At 42.8% G+C, this 19,691-nt stretch overlaps 1 protein-coding gene across 1 annotated transcript in view; it reads right to left on the minus strand.

The window, feature by feature from the left end:
• LOC135196929 (protein deltex-like) overlaps positions 1-6,957 on the minus strand; it is a 333,013-nt gene extending 326,056 nt beyond the window's left edge. The window contains exon 1 of the mRNA XM_064223767.1: positions 6,782-6,957. The gene's annotated coding sequence lies outside the window, so the exon portion shown is untranslated. The remainder of the gene's footprint in view (positions 1-6,781) is intronic.
• Positions 6,958-19,691: the final 12,734 nt, after the last annotated feature.

A 19,691-nucleotide genomic window follows, 5' to 3' on the forward strand; every position in this document is an offset into this window, starting at 1 on the left:
GAGAGCCTTCTTGTCCGGAGACGAGACACTGGTTCGAGACAGAATCGGCAAGCTCCGATCGCGGCAGACCCACCGTCGGTTTGGGTTCCCTCTCGGGCCCCAAAACGACTCGAGCAGAGACGTGGGCTCTGCTGGTGGGAGCGGCAATCCTTCCGCAGGGTCATTATGCTGACGAATCAGCTTAATGACTTCTGCAAATTCCTCTGTATCTCGGGAGTAACCTCGTCTTGCGGAGTAGGACCGTCCAGTCCCTCCAACAAGAACAGATCCCTAGATACTCCTCCTTCAGAAGGAGGAAGAGCGGCAGACCCCTGACGGTCGCCTCCAGCTAATTGCGCGTATGTCCTGGTCGGTCCTAGAACCGTGCCTGGTCCATACGGCGTCATAGCGGGGTCGCGAGCGGCGTACCTCTCGCGATCACTCATAGGTACCTCACTCCTCCCGGCGTAGCCCGAGGAGGTTGAAGGTACAGGAGAGGCAGACCTGACGCTCCCCCCTAGCTCGCTGGCAGGACCAGCGTGCTTGGAGGGCTGCTGCTGATCGTCAACCCGCGGTGGTGGCGATCTGAGCAGCATGCCTAGCCTTGCCGCTCGCCTGAGGCGAGAGCTTGGCTGAGAACGTCGACGCTGATCTCTAGCGTCAGGCGAGCTGTTGCTGGTTACCGTCTCCGCCCGGTCCCGATGGGAGCGGCGTCAGGTGACCTGCTAGGCTCGCTGTGAGACCGGCGAGCGTCCTCTCGGCGCGTCGAGCCGCTGGTACCAGCCGTGGCTGGTACCGACGGCCGCGGGGACCCCTTCCTCGCCTCAACCCGTTATGGGAGAGGCAGACCTGACGCTCCCCCCTCGCTCGCTGGCAGGACCAGCGTGCGTGGAGGGCTGCTGCTGATCGTCAACCCTGCGGCGGGGTGACGGTCGAGCAGCAGACTAGCCTTACCGCTCGCCTGGGCGATTGGCTTCTTGGCGGCTGAGAACGTCGAGACCGATCTCTAGCGTCAGGCGAGCTGCCGCTGGTCACCGTCTCCGCCCGGTCCCATCGGGAGCGGCGGACGGGTGACCTGCTAGGCTCTGTATCGCGTCGAGACCGGCCAGCGTCCTCTCGGCGCGTCAAGTCGCTGGTACCAGCCGTGGCTGGTACCGGCGGCCGCGGGGACTCCTTCCTCGCCTCAACCCGTGACTGATCAGCGACCGTCACGTTAGCCCGAGCAGCCAGTTGATCGCTACAAGAGCGTCCACTGGCCTGGCGAGAGTTGTGTGCACGACTCTCGCCAGTCTTCTGCTCCGCGCCGCTGTCTTGACGGCGAGCGAGCTGGGCTCGTCAAAAACTTTGGCTGGAGCGGTTCTTCTTGGAAAGAGCGTCCACTCGGTGCTTCTCGCGAACGAGAAGCGGCCGAGACGGAACCTGGTTTAGCGGCAGACCCGCTAGCACCAGGTGAGGACGCACCAGCCGAGGCTGGTGCCCTCTGGTCCCCGTCGACTTCTTCTTTGCAGAAGAAGCGACGGGCCCCGTTCCCGAAGGAACAGGAGGACCAGCAGAAGAGCTCCCCAGCTCGCCTGAGCGAGCCGGGCCCTTAGAAGATCCCGAAGGAGTCTTCTTAGGGGGAAAGGAGGCAACCTTCTTCTTCTTCGGCTGTTTGGCCTTAGAAGTCGAAGGGGAAGGAGAGGCAGCGGACGACGAAGAAGACGACGAAGACGACGACGACACCTTCTTCCTCTTCTTCTTCTTCTTCGCCAGGCTCCGCAGGACAGGCGTCGGGTCTTCCATCCAGGAGGGAGCCGGGGCAGTTGCCGAAGCAACAGGGCCCGACTGCACCTGTCCGGAAAGACCTGAGACTGTGACAGCATCACCAACAGCAGGAACAACAGGAACAGGTCCAGGAACAGCAGGAACATCTGAAAGTGAATGAGCAGCAGGCACCTGATCTGAAAGGGAATGAGCGGCTGGGACAGCAACAGGTACGGCAGGTACCACAGGAGAGACAGGCGCCCTGTCGGCCGCTACCGTCATCCTCGGCACTGGCGGCAGGTCTAGGGGGGTACTCTCTGGGCAGCGGCAGTCCGGGGTCGGCAATACAAAGAACCCAGGTGGCGGTGGCACCGTCCTGATTGGCACGGCAGGAATTGGTTCTGGATTGCAGCCGTGGGTGTTACCGACATGACATGTGGTGTGTACACCAGGTGCGGTGACATCTCACATGCTGGTGTCGAGATTGTGGTTGTTGTAGTGGTTACCGTATCATGAGTGACCACTGCCGACCCCGCAAACCGCTGAATCAACCCCTGCAGTCCCAGCGACTCCCACACCTGTTCCAGGTCGTCCTCGCTGATGGCAAACCTGCGGAAGCAACAGTCGGGTTAGTTAGAGGGGCTTCCTCGCGCCTGGGGGGAGAGAACCCCACCCAGAGCGGACGGAAGACCCCGAGTACAACTGGACGTCCGTTACCAAAGGAGTCACTGGACTTTCCGATGACTTCTTGTGTCCTCGTACAGCACCCACTGCGCCTCTGACGAATGCATACACGTTACACAGGGCTCGTTGCGGGAGCACTCTCGCCCCCGACAACGAGTACAAACCTCGTGAGGATCTACATCTACATCCAAGGTCGTCTCCCACGGATGTAGCACCTGCGGTAACATAGATAGATTAGTAAGAGGGGTTCCCTCCCGCACGGGGGGAAGACATGCCCCCACCCCGAACGCAAGGAAGACTCCAAATACAAAATACAATGAAGAAGCTGAGCGGGGGGCAGGAAGGAAGACGAAGAATCGGCTACCAAGGGAGTCGCGGGAGCTTTCCGACGACTTCCTGGCAGACCTTCGCTTCCCCCACCCCCGCACAGCAGTGCAAAGTAATATGAAAATGAAACAGAATACTGCCCTTGCGATTCACTTCATAGAACTTAAAGGAGAAAAGATCAATTCCCGGGTAAGAACGGAAACTTGATCCAATATATGATGCTATCATAAAAATATATATGAAAATGAAACAGAATACTGCACTTGCGATTTCATTTCACATAAAAATCGTAAGGATCAATTCCCGGGTAAGAACGAAAATTGATCCAGATTAAATTCATGCAATCAATAAATGAAAATGAAAAGAATATTGTCATTGCGAATCCACTTTCATTGCATTCTATTATACAAACTTAAAAGTTCGTGCCGAGCGCAATCACACTCTCGGTAACGAACGCACAGGGCAAAATATAATGAAAAAAGTACTTACATTTTTCAATTACACCCTTCGCCCAAATACATGACTCGGCGCGAGGCGCCCGTCCCTCCTGGCACCGAGACATAATTCAAGGGTTCATAATTAAGTAATGAAAATGAAAACAGTGTACTTACAGTTTCATTTTCAAGTCAAACAAACCATTAGTAAAAAGACAATATAAAACAAAGCATACGACGATGAAGCGGGCAGAGAGCGATGACGAAACACGTCCTTCACACCCGCGCCGAAAGCAAAAGTGATTTGTTTACCTCCCAGTCGCGCGGCGCGCGACGATCGGACAAGCAGTTAACTACCGTTCTCCCCTTGTTCGAAGCTTACGACCGTTCCAGCTGCCGCTTAGCTACTTCCTATTGTTAAAGGACCGAGGGTTTGTATTACGTATCGGAACAAACACAATTTCGAACAGCAGACGACGACAGACGACGAAACTGCAAAGTTTTATTCCCTAAACTGTTTACTTTACTCGTTATTTAGTTTAAATTTACTTTGTTATTTAAAAATTTTGATTTAATTCATGTATATTATCCCTTTTTTGCAACCAAATTACCCCGAAAAATTACAGATATTTCTAAAGTAGATAAAATCAAATGTTTCTAACGTTTTCGTACATCTGGCTGCCGAAAACCATAGAGGAACGAATACGGAAAAGTGCAGAGGAACGACTACGTTTTTTTTTTTTTTTGCTTTTTTGTTTTTGCTAGCACTTTTCATTGATTTCAGTCTTTATTAGTATTTTGAATTTCTTTAATAATCGTATGCCAGAAATAAATGTAACCTTTAATGTTTGCATGCTAAGAATGGCAAAATCATCGTTGCCACATTAGTGGAGGCTTCACACATACGCCGTTCCATTATTATCCTGTTAAGTCGTCCGCCCTGATGAGCTCGCTGCTAACGTACCGTCACGCTTTTTTTGTAATCAGCGATCATAGCACTGATGAATAGTTTTTCAAAGTTAATAGTATTGATTTTTATGCTTGTTATTCATACTGTAATTAACTGTAGGAAATTCTCTCTCTCTCTCTCTCTCTCTCTCTCTCTCTCTCTCTCAGAGTCCAGTCACTCGGCAAAGAAAAGTCATCTTCACTCCCGCAATTGGAAGAAAAGTTTGTATCATCACTGGAGGATTCAGAACTAGAGCTCTCATCATCAAATAGGTTATCAATATCACACTCCTCATCTAGTATTTGATTGATCTCACCTAAAGAAATATGCCTCCTCTTTGGGACATTCATTGTGAAAGACGCGAAATCCAATTTGTCTCGATAAACGCCCGAAGCGTATTGAAAGAAAACCAACGGGAGGCAGGCAGTTTTTCTAGCATAAGCGACCACCAGGAAAGAGTTGCCAGGCTGGAAATAAGTTTCCCATGTGCTGAGAGTGTTACCAATGATGTTCCTACACTTTCTATACGAGTAAACGTATTATTACGGGGCTGACGGCTTGACAAGCACAGTTAAAGTCTTGAACGTAATATCCCGTTGAAGGCGCTACCGAGTAGAGAGCGGTAAACGTATTATTACGTGGGTGACGCTTAACAGGTTATAAACTTGTTTCCATGAATTCTAGTTGTCATAGTAATGCAATAATGATAAAAATTGCTTTAATATTTATGTATATATACTTCCAATACATAGCCTAATTTCACCAATTTCAACGTTTTGTGTGTAGTCTTATACCCAGTTTTGGAGGGTCAACACATACCGAATGGCAACAGAGAGAGAGAGAGAGAGAGAGAGAGAGAGAGGAGAGAAAGGAAGGCGGAGGAACGAAGAAGAAAAGGGATGGCGGTGGAGGGGGTTGGGGGGTTGGGGAGAGGGTAGGTGGAGCTTTATATGCGTGTTCGTATCCATTTCTGCATAATGGAGTTTTTGTCTCTTGGTACAAGGACAAGTGTCGTTATTCTTTACGATTAGTGATTCACGATACCCTTATAAATTACGGCACTGGGTGTAATGCACTATAGCAAAATCTCGTTCTGTTAAGAGTGTTCGTTACAGAAATAGGTATTGCCCAAAAACCTGCTTGCACTGTCTCTGAAACCCATAGTAGACATGCTGCTTAGTTGTCAATCAAGTTTTTATAACCAAGTATTTTTTACAAGCTAGCTATTTGAATAAATTTGTATTTTTCTCAGTCAAAACATATGCCCCTCAATGCTAACTTTCCTCTTTTAACGACTTTCTGGTCATTGCAAATTCGGGCCCCCATAATTTCTATGGTGCGAAAACAGACAGAGGCCCATGGACCGAAAACGATTGCGTCACACTACGGCGATAATCCAGCAGTAAAACATCTTCATATATCCAAAAAGTAAATAATAAAGATATATATGCGCATTACGATTATAACAATACATGTATAGCTGATAACAATCTGCATGAATAACTGGTAACTGTTCTGCAATGACAGTTGAGTATAGCAATTATTTACAATAGGTACGAAAGTCAAGATGTCGTGACGTCATAATACAGAACTTGAAAGAACGTTCTTTTTCAATAACGAATATTTTCAAATTAATCATCATAAATATGTAAAATATTGATGTTTTACTACTTATTTAAAAATTAGCCAAGAGCACGCTTCTCGTCATCTTCTACCCAAACAGCTGTTTACGCCTGGCTTGTTGTTGATGAGAATCGTGTTTCGATTGTTGTGATAAAAGTGCTCCACGTCTGTGGTACAAATGGTGTGCGGATTTATCACAGGAAATGGAAAGTTTTGTTGACACAAGCGACCCTCCGTAAACTCGAGATGGCGTCAATCTTCGGAACCATTTTTAGTTGTAGTAAAATTTCTAAAAAGCGTTTTGGTTGAGATTTCCACTGCCCCCCTTTGGGCGCCATTTTCAGTACCCTCTGTTTAAAATCTTAAAATTTGGCCTTAATTTCTAACTTTGGAGAAAATACTTACTTCGAGGAGAGTAAGGAGTCTTAGCTCCGTTTCTCACCAACAACAAGTCGCGACTGATGCCCATCTCGGGTGTCAAGGACGCGTTATAATGTACTTTTTTCAGAGGGTGGCTTGCATTGATTGTAGGTGGCCTGCTTGGCCTGCTGTGATGTTCTACCCTGCTTACTTCGAAAGGAGAGTAGAGGTCTTTAGCTCCGTTTCTCACCAACAACAATCGCGACTGATGCCCATCTCCGTGTCAGGACGCTTATAATGTACTTTTTTCGGAGGGTGGCAAGCGTTGATTGTAGGTGGCCTGTTTGGCCTGCCGTGGTGTTTTACCCTACTTAAATACTTCGAAAGGAGAGTAGCGGTCTTTAGCTCCGTTTCTTACCAACAAAAGGTCGCGACTGATGCCCATCTCCGGTGTCAGGACGCGTTATAATGTACTTTTTTTTTGGGTTGTACACATTGATCGTGCTGGTCCACCCTGTACCATGCAGTTTTTTACCCTAGGTAGTAGGATAAGAATAGGTAGGTAACTGCTAGGCTAAATAAATCTAACCTAGCTAGTAGGTAACCTATCAGTTAATTTACATTTAAGACAGACTGGCCTAGTTCTTTTTCTTGCCTGAAAACGAAATCATCAATCACATACCTGTTGGTGGCTTTCATTGGAAGCTCTCGTGTAAAGACAACTTAGGACAACCGAGAGACCAATTACGTCACTTAAATACTTCACGATTGCAACAGGTTTTGTCAGCAGTTACTATATACATATGGTCTAAATCACTCAACTTATACAGATTAACAGTGGTTAGCACCTTGTAACATTACAAATACTTTCATTAGGGCAGTTTGTCCTATGACTTTGCCTTTATCACTTCAAGTATTGCACTTGTTGGTCTGTGACGTCAAACAAAACATAAACAATAATACAGTGCGCAAGTCATCCGTTTGATGTTTCTAGAGAATGCATTCCTATGGAAATAGAATTTTGTGCATATTCATTTGCTTTTTTTTTATTTCCTAAGATTGTGTAATCATACGAATGAATGTATTGTGCCAGTATCGAGTATGCAAATAAAATACAAAAGAAGACTCGTGATGCCTTCAGTATACATGTACGAAATGCAACGACTACCTGTTGGAATTGACAGTTTGACACGTAAACTCTCGCTGATATTACTGTATAGTAACATTCCAGTTTATTGATTAAGCCTTTGGGAATGTGCATTGATCAGAAAAGCCGTGATTTACAAAACATGTTAATCTATAAATTTGTATCACATATTTGTAAAAACGTTTTAATATGACACCAGTTGTCAGTCGTCATGCTAAAAATGATGCAGCAATATTTTTCTTTTTGCATTGTCAAAATTTCAACTCACGAACTTGCAAATGCCAACTAGTGTTAAACTTTGGATCATGTCAAGACTGGCAAACCCATTATTTTTCAAGACAATTACCCCTGATATATATATATATATATATATATATATATATATATATATATATATATATATATATATATATATATATACACGCGCACACAGACACACACACACACACACACACACACACACACACACACATATATATATATATATATATATATATATATATATATATATATATATATATATATATAAGCGAATACCACGGGAAATGACAGTCAGAAATCCAAGCGCTTTCGTCTTATTAAGACATCGTCAAGGAGCTACTAAAGTACAATCGGAGAGGAAGGCCTCAGGTACAAACAAGATCAGGAATACCAGATGGTTAATTATCAAAAGGGTAAAAATTAAAAGGGATAATCCAGGATTATCGGATATCACACGGTCACAAACTTAAACAGATTGCTTACCCTAACCGAAATTACAAAGTATCTTTACAGTCCCAAAACATGTAAAAACTGAATATATTATTTTGTTGCCTTATAATATTTATCTACAACTTTTTTCATTATGAAAGCATCAAGTTTAAATAAAAAAACCAAGACTTAAATTTAGAACATTTCTATTATTTGACTTGATAAAACAAGATTCAATGATATTCCTTTTAACTGTGTCATTACATGGGACTAAGGCTCTTGCTTGACTCCAGTTAATAGGATGGTCTAAATCTCTCATATGTACAAATAATGCATTCGATATTTGCCCAGTTCTCACAGAATATTGATGTTGCTTAAGACGCTGTGAAAGAGATTTGCCAGTCTGTCCGTAACTAGATTTTATCACCACTTTTTGCAATGAATTTCATATATGCAGCCTGGAAGATCTTTAGGAGAATTTTTGATTACTAAACTCTTGACATTAATATTACTGAAAACAACATTTATGTTAAAAAGCTTTAAAATTCTAGGAATATCTAAAAACCTTCATCATAGGGTAGTTTTAGAATGTTATGCTTACTAAATTCAAGTTTGTCATTAGTTGAATATGTTTTTCTAGCTCTTTTCCATGCCACATCTACAAAAGTCCTTGGGTATTTAAGTTTCAATGCAATATCATAAATAGTTTTAATTTCAGCGTCAATAAACTGCGGGCTACAGACACGTAAAGCCTTAGGAACATCCCAGAAAAAAAACAGAGAATTTAACATTTTGATGGTGATTGGAGTAGTAATGAACAAAAGAGGCAATATTAGTTGATTTTCGAAAGACTGAAAAGGTGAATCTCTATCATTTCTATGGACAGTTACATCAAGAAAATTCAAATTACAATTTCTTTCTTCCTCTACAGTAAATTTTATAGAAGGGACTAAATTATTGAGATTAATAAGGAATTCCCTCTGGAGGTTTTTCGTGAACTGGCCAATACAGAAGATATCATCCACGTATCTAAACCAAATAACTTTTTGGGGCAAAATTCTTGGTAAGAGTTTTGTCTCAAAAAATTCCATGTAAATATTGCTAAGGACAGGAGATAAGGGATTACCCATGGCCATGCCAAACTTTTGTACAAAAAATTCCCCAGTTGAAACAAAATTTACCATCTTTGATACATAACCTTATGAGACTAATGAGATTTTCTACACTTAAGGGAATGTCATGACGCTCTAATTCCTCTTCCAAATATTCAAGTAAGTCATCTACAGGCACTTTTGTAAATAAAGAGACAACATCAAAACTAACCATATTAAAATCATAATTCAATTTAAAACTATTCAATTTGTTTATAAAATCAACATTGTTTTTAACATTTGGTGTTAGAAATATTTCCTACCAAAGGAGTAAGATTTTTACAAGCCATTTAGATCAATTATACAAGAAACTGAGCTCACTGAACTAATGATTGGTCTGATAGGCTTTTAAGAAAATTAAAGAAGACGAAACAGTGAAGGTGACAAAAGCAGATAAATCTAATGCATTGGTAATTATGAATAAAAGTGACTATATAAGTAAAATAATGACATTGCTAAATGGACACTGATACTTATACGAAACTGAGGTCTGACCCTACACAGACAGTTAACTCCCATTTTAATAAACAAATTAAATCCATTTTGAAGGGTCTTGGACCATTTAATTAAACAGTTTACACCGCAATGCGCCTCCCTACCTTACATGTATGGTTTAGTCAAGACACATAAAAATCAATAACCCTATCAGACCAATCATTAGTTCAGTGAGCTCAGTTTCGTATAATTTATCTAAATGGCTTGTAAAAATTCTTACTCCTTTGGTAGGAAATATTTCTAACACGAATGTTAAAAACAATGTTGATTTTATAAACAAATTGAATAGTTTTAAATTTGATTATGATTTTAATATGGTTAGTTTTTGATGTTGTCTCTTTATTTACAAAAGTGCCTGTAGATGACTTACTTGAATATTTGGAAGAGGAATTAGAGCGTCATGACATTCCCTTAAGTGTAGAAAATCTCATTAGTCTCATAAGGTTATGTATCAAAGATAGTAAATTTTGTTTCAATGGGGAATTTTTTGTACAAAAGTTTGGCATGGCCATGGGTAATCCCTTATCTCCTGTCCTTAGCAATATTTACATGGAATTTTTTGAGACAAAACTCTTACCAAGAATTTTTTAGCCCCAAAAAGTTATTTGGTTTAGATACGTGGATGATATCTTCTGTATTTGGCCAGTTCGAAAACCTCCAGGAATTCCTTATTAATCTTAATAATTTAGTCCCTTCTATAAAATTTACTGTAGAGGAAGAAAGAAATTGTAATTTGAATTTTCTTGATGTAACTGTCCATAGAAATGATAGAGATTTCACCTTTTCAGTCTTTCGAAAATCAACTAATATTGCCTCTTTTGTTCATTACTACTCCAATCACCATCAAAATGTTAAATTCTCTGTTTTTTCTGGGATGTTCCTAAGGGCTTTACGTGTCTGTAGCCCGCAGTTTATTGACGCTGAAATTAAACTATCTATATTATTGCATTGAAACTTAAATACCCAAGGACTTTTGTAGATGTGGCATGGAAAAGAGCTAGAAAAACATTTTATTCAACTAATGACAAACTTGAATTTAGTAAGCATAACATTCTAAAATTACCCTATGATGAAAGGTTTTTTAGATATTCCTAGAATTTTAAAGCTTTTTAACATAAATGTTGTTTTCAGTAATATTAATGTCAGAGTATAGTAATCAAAAATTCTCCTAAAGATCTTCCAGGCTGCATATATGATTCCTTGCAAAAAGTGTGATAAAAAGAAATCTATTACGGACAGACTGGCAAATCTCTTTCACAGCGTCTTAAGCAACATCAATTCTGTGAGAACTGGGCAAATATCGAATGCATTATTTGTACATATGAGAGATTTAGACCATCCTATTAACTGGAGTCAAGCAAGAGCCTTAGTCCCATGTAATGACACAGTTAAAAGGAATATCATTGAATCTTGTTTTATCAAGTCAAATAATAGAAATGTTCTAAATTTAAGTCTTGGTTTATTTAACTTGATGCTTTCATAATGAAAAAGTTGTAGATAAATATAAGCAACAAATTAATATATTCAGTTTTTTACAGTGTGTTTTACTGATAAGATACTTTGTAATTCGGTTAGGGTCCAGAATCTGTTTAAGTTTGTGACCGTGTGATATCCGATAATCCTGGATTATCCCTTTTAATTTTTACCCTTTTGATAATTAACCATCTGGTATTCCTGATCTTGTTTGTACCTGAGGTCTTCCTCTCCGATTGTACTTTAGTAGCTCCTTGACGATGTCTTAATAAAGAAACGAAAGCGCTTGGATTTCTGACTGTCATTTCCCGTGGTATTCGCTTATTTATGAAGTCACGTGCATCTACTGTGATTTTTTAGCATATCTATATATATATATATATATATATATATATATATATATATATATCAAAGTGGTATAATATTTCAATCAGACATCCTGACCCCATATTTTCTTCTAATTATCATTGCAAAATTATTGTCTTGGGGGGGAAATTTATATGGACAATGCTTTTTCCTGTATATATTGTATATAATCATCATAGCTGCGCTGTTCCTTATACCATTCTGTAGAGCATTCTCCGGCCTTTACACCAATATATAATTCATATATATTCAATGTTTGTAGCCAATACTATTTATGTATGTATGTCTATGAGAAAACACAATTGGCTCACTCCAACCCAGTTTTCTCTCTCTCGCCGGTCGGGTACTACATTTATCTGGTCACACACTGTACAATATAAGCCTTTCTTACCGTTAATAAAGTTAGTACTACTGCTTTACCTGCCTCTTTGTCTATACCTCACAGCTGCGATAACCACTCCGAGTCGCTAAGCTAGCTGTCACTGAAAAGGCACCCGTAACCTTATCATACTGTACTTTGAGCTAAAGAAAAAAAAAAAATCTGTCCAAGTCACACAGATTACAAATTACACCAATGTATTAAAAGGGATCATAGTTATATTATAAGGACTCACACAAATCCTCACACCTTCATCTCACCTATCCAGATAATCTCACAACACACCGTGCACCAACGTGAGTATACACAAGAAACACCGCATACTTCATATATTTTTTAAACATATATTTTCATTCATTACTGTTATGTTGAATGTATCATTATTACCACATATACATTACAATATCAGCATTTCAGCCATATATATCTTTTCTTCTGCCAACAAACACAACTGATTGTGTTTTGTCCTCACTATACCTATGGTTTTGACCTCTGTTTTGATTCGCCTCATGTCAGGTCTATTCCTGCTCACAAGAGGTATTGGCCTGTTAGTTGTCTGAATAAATGAGTAAGTTTGTAGACACTGCTTCTTACTCATAGTTTCATTACAATATAACCCTGGGGTAGTAGTGTTAGCTGTAAACAAGAAGTTTGGGGATCATGTCTTAGTAGCGAACCCACTTTTTTCAAGACAATATTATACCACTTTGATATATATATATATATATATATATATAGTATATATATATATATATATATATATGTGTGTGTGTGTGTGTGTGTGTGTGTGTGTGTGTGTGTGTGTGTGTGTGTATCAAAGTGGTATAATATTGTCTTGAAAAAGTGGGTTCGCTACTCTTGACAATATTATACCACTTTGATATATAAATATATATATATATATATATATATATATATATATATATATATATATCAAAGTGGTATAATATTGTCTTGAAAAAGTGGGTTCGCTACTCTTGACATGATCCCAAACATTCTTGTACCCGACCGGCGAGAGAGAGAAAACTGGTTGTAGTGGAGCCAATTTGTGTTTTCTCATAGACATACATACAGAGATAGTATTGGCTACAAACAGTGAATATATATGAATTATATATTGGTTTATAGGCCGGAGAATGCTCTGCAGAATGGTATAAGGAACAACGCAGCTATGATGATTATATACAATATATACAGGAACAAGCATTGTCCATATAAATTTCCCAAGACAATAATTATGCAATGATAATCAGAAGACAATATGAGGTCAGGATGTCTAATTGAAATAGTGCTGGAGGGCGGAGGTGGCCCCGAGTTTCGTGAGACCAGCTATCTTGGGGGCTCTCGACCTCTAAGTCCTTCAGAGGGCCAGGTGACAGGATTCCTCCCCTGGACCGGGTCCTGGGGGGTTTGCCTGTCGTCTGTGGGTGGCCGCGGCTCTGTTTGGGTGGCTCGGGAAACTCGGGAGGTGCTCTGTTTTGCGGGGGCACCCTGGGACATCTGCCGGGTTCCTCTTCAGTGTCCAGTCCTCATGACTGTATATGAGGATGAGGTATGCCTTATCCGTGCAGCAGAGGACATGGTAAGGGCCTTGGTAGGATAATAAGGCTTTGGGCCTTGCAATTGTGATGTCTGCGCTGTCGGTATTCATTGGAAGAATTTGCCGTTGGCCTTTGGGGCAGTGCGGAGGCCCAGGAGGACCCAGGACTACTGCAACTTCCAATTCTTGCCCAGGCAGTGCACCATCAAAGAGGCCTTTAGGTAGCGGTGGACTCTTTCCACAATGCTGTTGGCTGCGGGTTGTAGGCAGAGGAGCTGTGGTGTATGTCCTCATCAGGCAAGCCAAGGCATCCCAAAAGTCCGGCAGGAAGGTGGTGATGTCGTCTGGCACTCCGAAACGACTGATCCAACTGGAGAGGAGGGCCTCCCCACAGGCGCTGCTGGTGGTTTCCGTCATCGGGGTTGCTTCGGGTCATCTGGTGGACTGATCGATGACCGTCAGGAGTGATCTAGTGCCATGGCCCATTGCTGCAAGTCCTTCAGATCCCATCCATACGAATTTCTCCATCGGAGGTGCAGCATTGTATGCCACGACGGGTGTGAGAGGCCATGAATCACATCAAACACAATCTTCCTACAGGAGGCTGGGACTCAACGGGCGGGGGCGGCCGGTGCTGGTGTTGAAGAGGAGGGTCGTGCCAGAAGGTCCGAAGGGCATGTCTTCCCACTTAAGGGAGGTGAGGGCCATCAGTGGGCCAGCACTTCTGGATTGGTGGCATGTTCCCAGGCAAGGTCCTCGTAGTCGATCCCGAAGTAGACAGCGCTGATCTCGATAGGGCATTGGCCACAGGATTCTTCTTGCCGAGGATGTAGTGGATGGTGCAGCTGAACTCAGCAATGGCTGCAAGGTGCTGTTGTTGCCTCATGGACCAGGCGTTGCCAGCCTTGGTGAAGGCATGGACCCAAAGGCTGATGGTCTGTCCTGATGGTGAAGGGGGAGCCCTCCAGGAGGTATCAGAAGTGGTGCATGGCCTGGTAAACGGCCAATAACGCACAGTTGAAAGTACTGTAGCAGGTCTGGGCAGGCTTCAGCTTTTTGCTGAAGAAAGCGAGCAATTAGGGAGACCTGAGCCGCCTGCTCCAGGACAGCTCTGCAGGCAATGTTGCTGGTATCAGTGGTGAGTCGTAGGGGCACGTCGGGATCCTGGTGGGCAAGGGTGGCGGCCCTGGTGAGGGACTTCTTTGTCTGATGGTAAGGCCTGTTGCTGCACAGCTTCCCGCACAACTTCTCCGGCTTCCCCTTCAGGACCTCTGTCAAGGGGGACATGGTGTGGTTGATGTCCGGAATGAAGCAGTGGTAATAATTAACCATGCCGATGAACTCCTGAGGGCCTTGACCGTCGTCGGTGTCGGGAACTTCTCTACAGGAACCACCTTCGAGGCCATGGGGCACATGCCCGATGCAGAGATCTCATGCCCAAGGAAGTACCTACCTCTCGTGCCCGAAGATGCATTTATCAAAACAGACAACCAGCCCGTTCTCTTGGTGACGCTTCAGCACGGTGCGAAACATGATGGAGGTGTTCTTCTGGGGACCTGGAAAAAAAATCAAGATGTCGCTAACGTAGCAGATGCAGAAGGGTGGGCAGGTCTCCCAGGATGCTATCCATTAGGCATTTGAAGGTGGCTCAGGCGTTCCTCAGGCCGAAGGTGGAGTAGAAGAAAACATAAGACCCAAATGGTGTGATGATGGCAGTCTTGGGACGTCCTTGGGGTGCATGGGAACCTGAAAATAAGATTTTAAGAGTTCCATTTTTTAAAAAGCTTCGCTCCGTGAAGGGCACCGGTCAGGGTCCTGCCAGATTCAGCCGACAGTAGTCTCTGTAGGGCCTCAGGGACCCTCCAACTTCTTTATCATGTGGTGAGGTGAGGCCCACAGGTTCAAAGCCTTCCTGCAGATGCCCATATGCTCCATCTCTGTGAAGGCCTCCTTGGCGTCCTGAAGGCAGTTCAGTGAAAGTTGGCAGAACTTTGTGTGTGTGGAGGGGGGGGCATGGTTGTGATGTGGTGGAATACACATGCTTGGCCAGGGTCACAGCCACATGACGAAGTTATGGCCTAAATACATTGGGAAATTCCTGAAGGAGGTTGCTGTGTTTGTGGGGCACGATGGAGCAAATGGTGGGTATACTTGGACCTGCGGTGAGTGGGAGGGAGCAGCATGTCCCTGTGTCGAGGAGGCACTTGTGGCCCACGTCCACCAGGAGCCCGTGTTGTGCCAGGAAATCTGCCCCGAGGCGAGGGGCCTTGACATCTGCGGTGATGAATGGCAAGAGTAGTTTTTGCGCCCCAGGAAGTCAGAATTTTAGGGACTTCATGCTGTAGGAACAGATAGGGGTCCCATTCGTGGCCACACAAAGGCGGTCAGGGTGTCGGAGTGAGGCTGCAGCCATCTCACAGCGGGAACACCGACTGCATTGCCCCGGTGTCAACTAGCATCCTGCAGCTGGAGATCATGTCGTGGACGTAGAAGCCTATGGGGTGTGGTTTCAACGCGATCACAGCCATGGCTCATGATAGGGTCGGTTACCTTCCCTGTTTTTTGACGGGAAATATGAGCAGGGGGATTCATACCTCCTGAAATACTTCCCGAACTTCCTGTGGTAAAAACACCAGATTGCGGTGCCACCTCGCTGCTGCGTGGGGCACTTCCTCTGGTGTACAGCGTTCACATCCATTGTTTCGGGATCTTTCATCATCAGGCAGTTGGTCGGTGGCGGGCCAGCAAGCTTGGCAGCCCTGGTGGCCTCTGTCAGCTTCTGGGTTTTGTTGACCAGCTCCTCCTTGGGTTGGGTGTCGGTATTCGGAATCTGCCCACAAACCTCCGGGGACAGTTGGCGGAGGAAATATCCCACGTGAGAAGCTGATCTTTTTCCGACCGTCCTCACCAATCTCTGGTAGCCGATGAAAACCCATCAACTTGTCCAAGGCATCCTTTGGGTCAGTGTCGCACATTGGGTTGGTGACAAGGTCAAGGACATGGGCGGCTTTCACAGGAATGGGAATGGAATAGGTGCTGATGAGCTTCTGCTTCAGCTCGCCGAGGGCAACTGGGCGGTCTGAGTTCACCTACAGGGATATGCGGCTGTAAACCTTCTCTGGGAGAGCTACTATGACTATGTCGGCTTTAAGCACTTTGTCCGAGAGACCCCGCAATCCTGAATTGGCCTCCAACCTGGTAGAACCATGAGGGCGGGTCCTGTGTGGAGAAAGGTGGCAACCTGAGCGGCCTGGGCAGTGGCTGTGCGCGGAGGTGCGGCAGAGGTCTGTGGGTTGTAGGTAGCCTTCGAGGAACTGTCTGCTTCGGCGGAGCCTGGCATTGTCACCTCACTCGAAATCGGTCAACGGGAGTTGTGAATGGCGGGCCAAACCATTCATGAAACACCAAAATGCATTTGGGGAAGATGTGCCATGTTAAGTCCACTAATGGCGTTGGTTTGTCCACGGAGAGGAGCTTTCAGAGACCTAGACAGTGGCACCCATATTAAGTCCGCTAACGGTCTCTGAAGGTGAGCGGCTGTAATAAGTCCGTTAATGGCTGAGCCAAAACCGCTGTGTCACCATCCAATCTGGAAGGTCACCAGTTGTGAGGTATAGACAAAGAGGCTCTTCGTCACTGGTCAGGAGTCCTCCCTATTATCTTAGTATTCTTGATAATACCGTCACGGGAGATAGCATTCTGGTGTGCTGTCATGGTATGGTTTTTAATTGCCCCCCAGTAAGAGACCGCTTGAAACAGTCGAAAGTAGTCTACCAATTCTTATGCCCTGTCCGTGGATGTCCGGCTCCTACGTTGGTATGACTTCTATGAAACTGTCCAGAGGATTTCTTGCCACGCACAAGAAGGGGCAATTAAAAAACCATACCTTGACAGCACACCACGACGGTATTATCAAGAATACTAAGATAATAGGGAGGGCTCCTGACCAGTGATGTTTACGACTGCTGAGGCACTCCTCATACAGCAAGAAAAGCCCTCATTAAATGCTACACAGGAAGTACTTTTCCTCCCCACCAACTTAAGAAGACCCATGAATATAAATAATAGTACAAGTAATACCAGACTGAGCGACATCCCCAAATCAAAGAATATCAGATGAGACAAGTAGCCCAGCAGCCAGTGACAATGCGAGCCGTCATGACACAATGCCCAGGGAAGTCATGCCCCAGCCTCGACGGTCTGCTAGGCTGCAACAGCGCGACCTTCAACGACGAGAAGTGTCTGGAAGGAAACTTCCTCTAACCAATAGCAGGAACGCATTGCGCCAATGAAAACTCAGCGAGCGCAGTTGACCCCCTGCTGACCTACCACTATATATCGAGTAGATCCTGACAGTATCTGCAGTCTGCTCCGACCCACTGCTGTGATCATGCTCGGATGATACCGAGAGAAACGTTGGCCACTAGATCGACTTATATTTTGATCTATTTATTCACTTACTGTGACAAACCTAAATAAATTTGTAAGCATTATCCCTGAAATTGACTCCTCCTGATGACTATATCGGCGCAACACTCGCCAGTTGTAGTAGCAGAGTGAAAGCTGTTATTAGAAAAATAGAGAAGACTATTTTACAAGTTGAATGCAGCTGATGCAGCAATATCTTTCAATAAGACTTATTATTATTATTATTATTATTATTATTAATTATTATTATTATTATTATTATTATTATTATTATTATTATTATTATTATTATATTATTATTATTATTATATTATTATTATTATTATTAGGGAAAAACTCTCTATCACGAGAGTATATATTATGTTCTAAAGAGTCCACAATAATACAAAGTGTAAAAGTTCGTGTATAATTTTGAAGACTTTACAGAAAGCTTTCGAACCCTTCCCTGGGTTCATCTTCAGATGAACCCAGGGAAGGGTTCGAAAGCTTTCTGTAAAGTCTTCAAAGTTATACACGAACATTTTACACTTTGTATTATTGTGGACCCTTAGAACATCATTATTATTATTATTATTATTATTATTATTATTATTATTATTATTATTATTATTATTATTATTATTATTATTATTATTATTATTATTATTATTATTATTATTATTATTATATTATTATTATTATTATTATTATTATTATTATTCAAAGAAACCTCATAATCACATGAATTAATAAAATAAAATAAAATGGAAAAGTAATCCACAGTAAATATCTGATCTGTTATTTAAAATACAAAGCAGAAAGCTTTCGAAGACCTGCACGGTCCTCCTTGTCAATCTGAATACAATTACTAACAGTGACCATACAAGAACTGTTTTTTTGACTAGTTTACAAATAGCCATTTGATGATGTAGTTTGGCTCTTCACGTTATCCCCTCGTTCTCCAACGGCAAACAGCTAATCGCCTAGATCTTCGAAGTGGCGTTCGTCTCTTGAATCGTTTGATATGTTGTCCATAGCAGCTTGGGCGCCTGCAACTAGGGACACGGGATGGTCTCTGTTACCTGAACGAAAGAAGATGAGGCAGCGGCAGTATCAGAGTGGCTAGATTATTGGTGTTATTACCATGCAACTATATCTGTTATAATCTCTGATAAACTGACAGCAAATCATTTCATTTAAAATAAAATCTATTTGCGTAAAGGCTTTATTGCCTTCCATAGAGAGACCCTTGTTAATAATGCTCCTTCAACTAACCTTCTAATACCTGTGTCCTTACTATTGAAAATTACTTTTGACTCGTTCCAATTAATGCGGTGATCGTGCATTTAAACCTATGTGAGACTAGTGCATTATTCTCAGCATGCCAAAATTATAAGCTCTTTTGTGTTCAGTGATTCTGATTGGTAGTCCCCTCCCACTTTCTCCGTAATATTCTTATCGCAATCCAGACAAGGTATTTCATACACACCAATTCTTTGTTAAAGCTTTTGGTTGGAGTTATCATTTTGCATGAGACAGTCCTTTGGAGTGTATTCTTATAGTTGAATACCAGGTTGACCTTTTCTTCACCTTTTTCATTTACTGTTTTTCTAATATTATGTAAGTTGGGATTAAATGGTAAGGTTAGATACTTTTTTTTTTTTTATTCTTTTTTTGTATTCATATTGACTTTTTTTTTATATAGAAAATCCTTTTGGCTTTCTTCTTTTATATGATTAAATTCGCTGTCAATATATTCAGGATCACATATTTTCAATGCTCTTAGGATGAAATTTATCATTATATTTTGCTTTACTTCATTATTATGAAAAGAATAGAAGTGGACATAAGCTTCAGCATTAGTCCACTAATCTTTGTAAACACTAAATTTAAAACTAAATGTAATAGGGTCATGGTAATACCAAAAGATCCAGAAAGGGCATC

The sequence above is a fragment of the Macrobrachium nipponense genome, chromosome 18 (assembly GCF_015104395.2).
Source record: "Macrobrachium nipponense isolate FS-2020 chromosome 18, ASM1510439v2, whole genome shotgun sequence".
Taxonomy (NCBI): Eukaryota; Metazoa; Arthropoda; class Malacostraca; order Decapoda; family Palaemonidae; genus Macrobrachium; species Macrobrachium nipponense.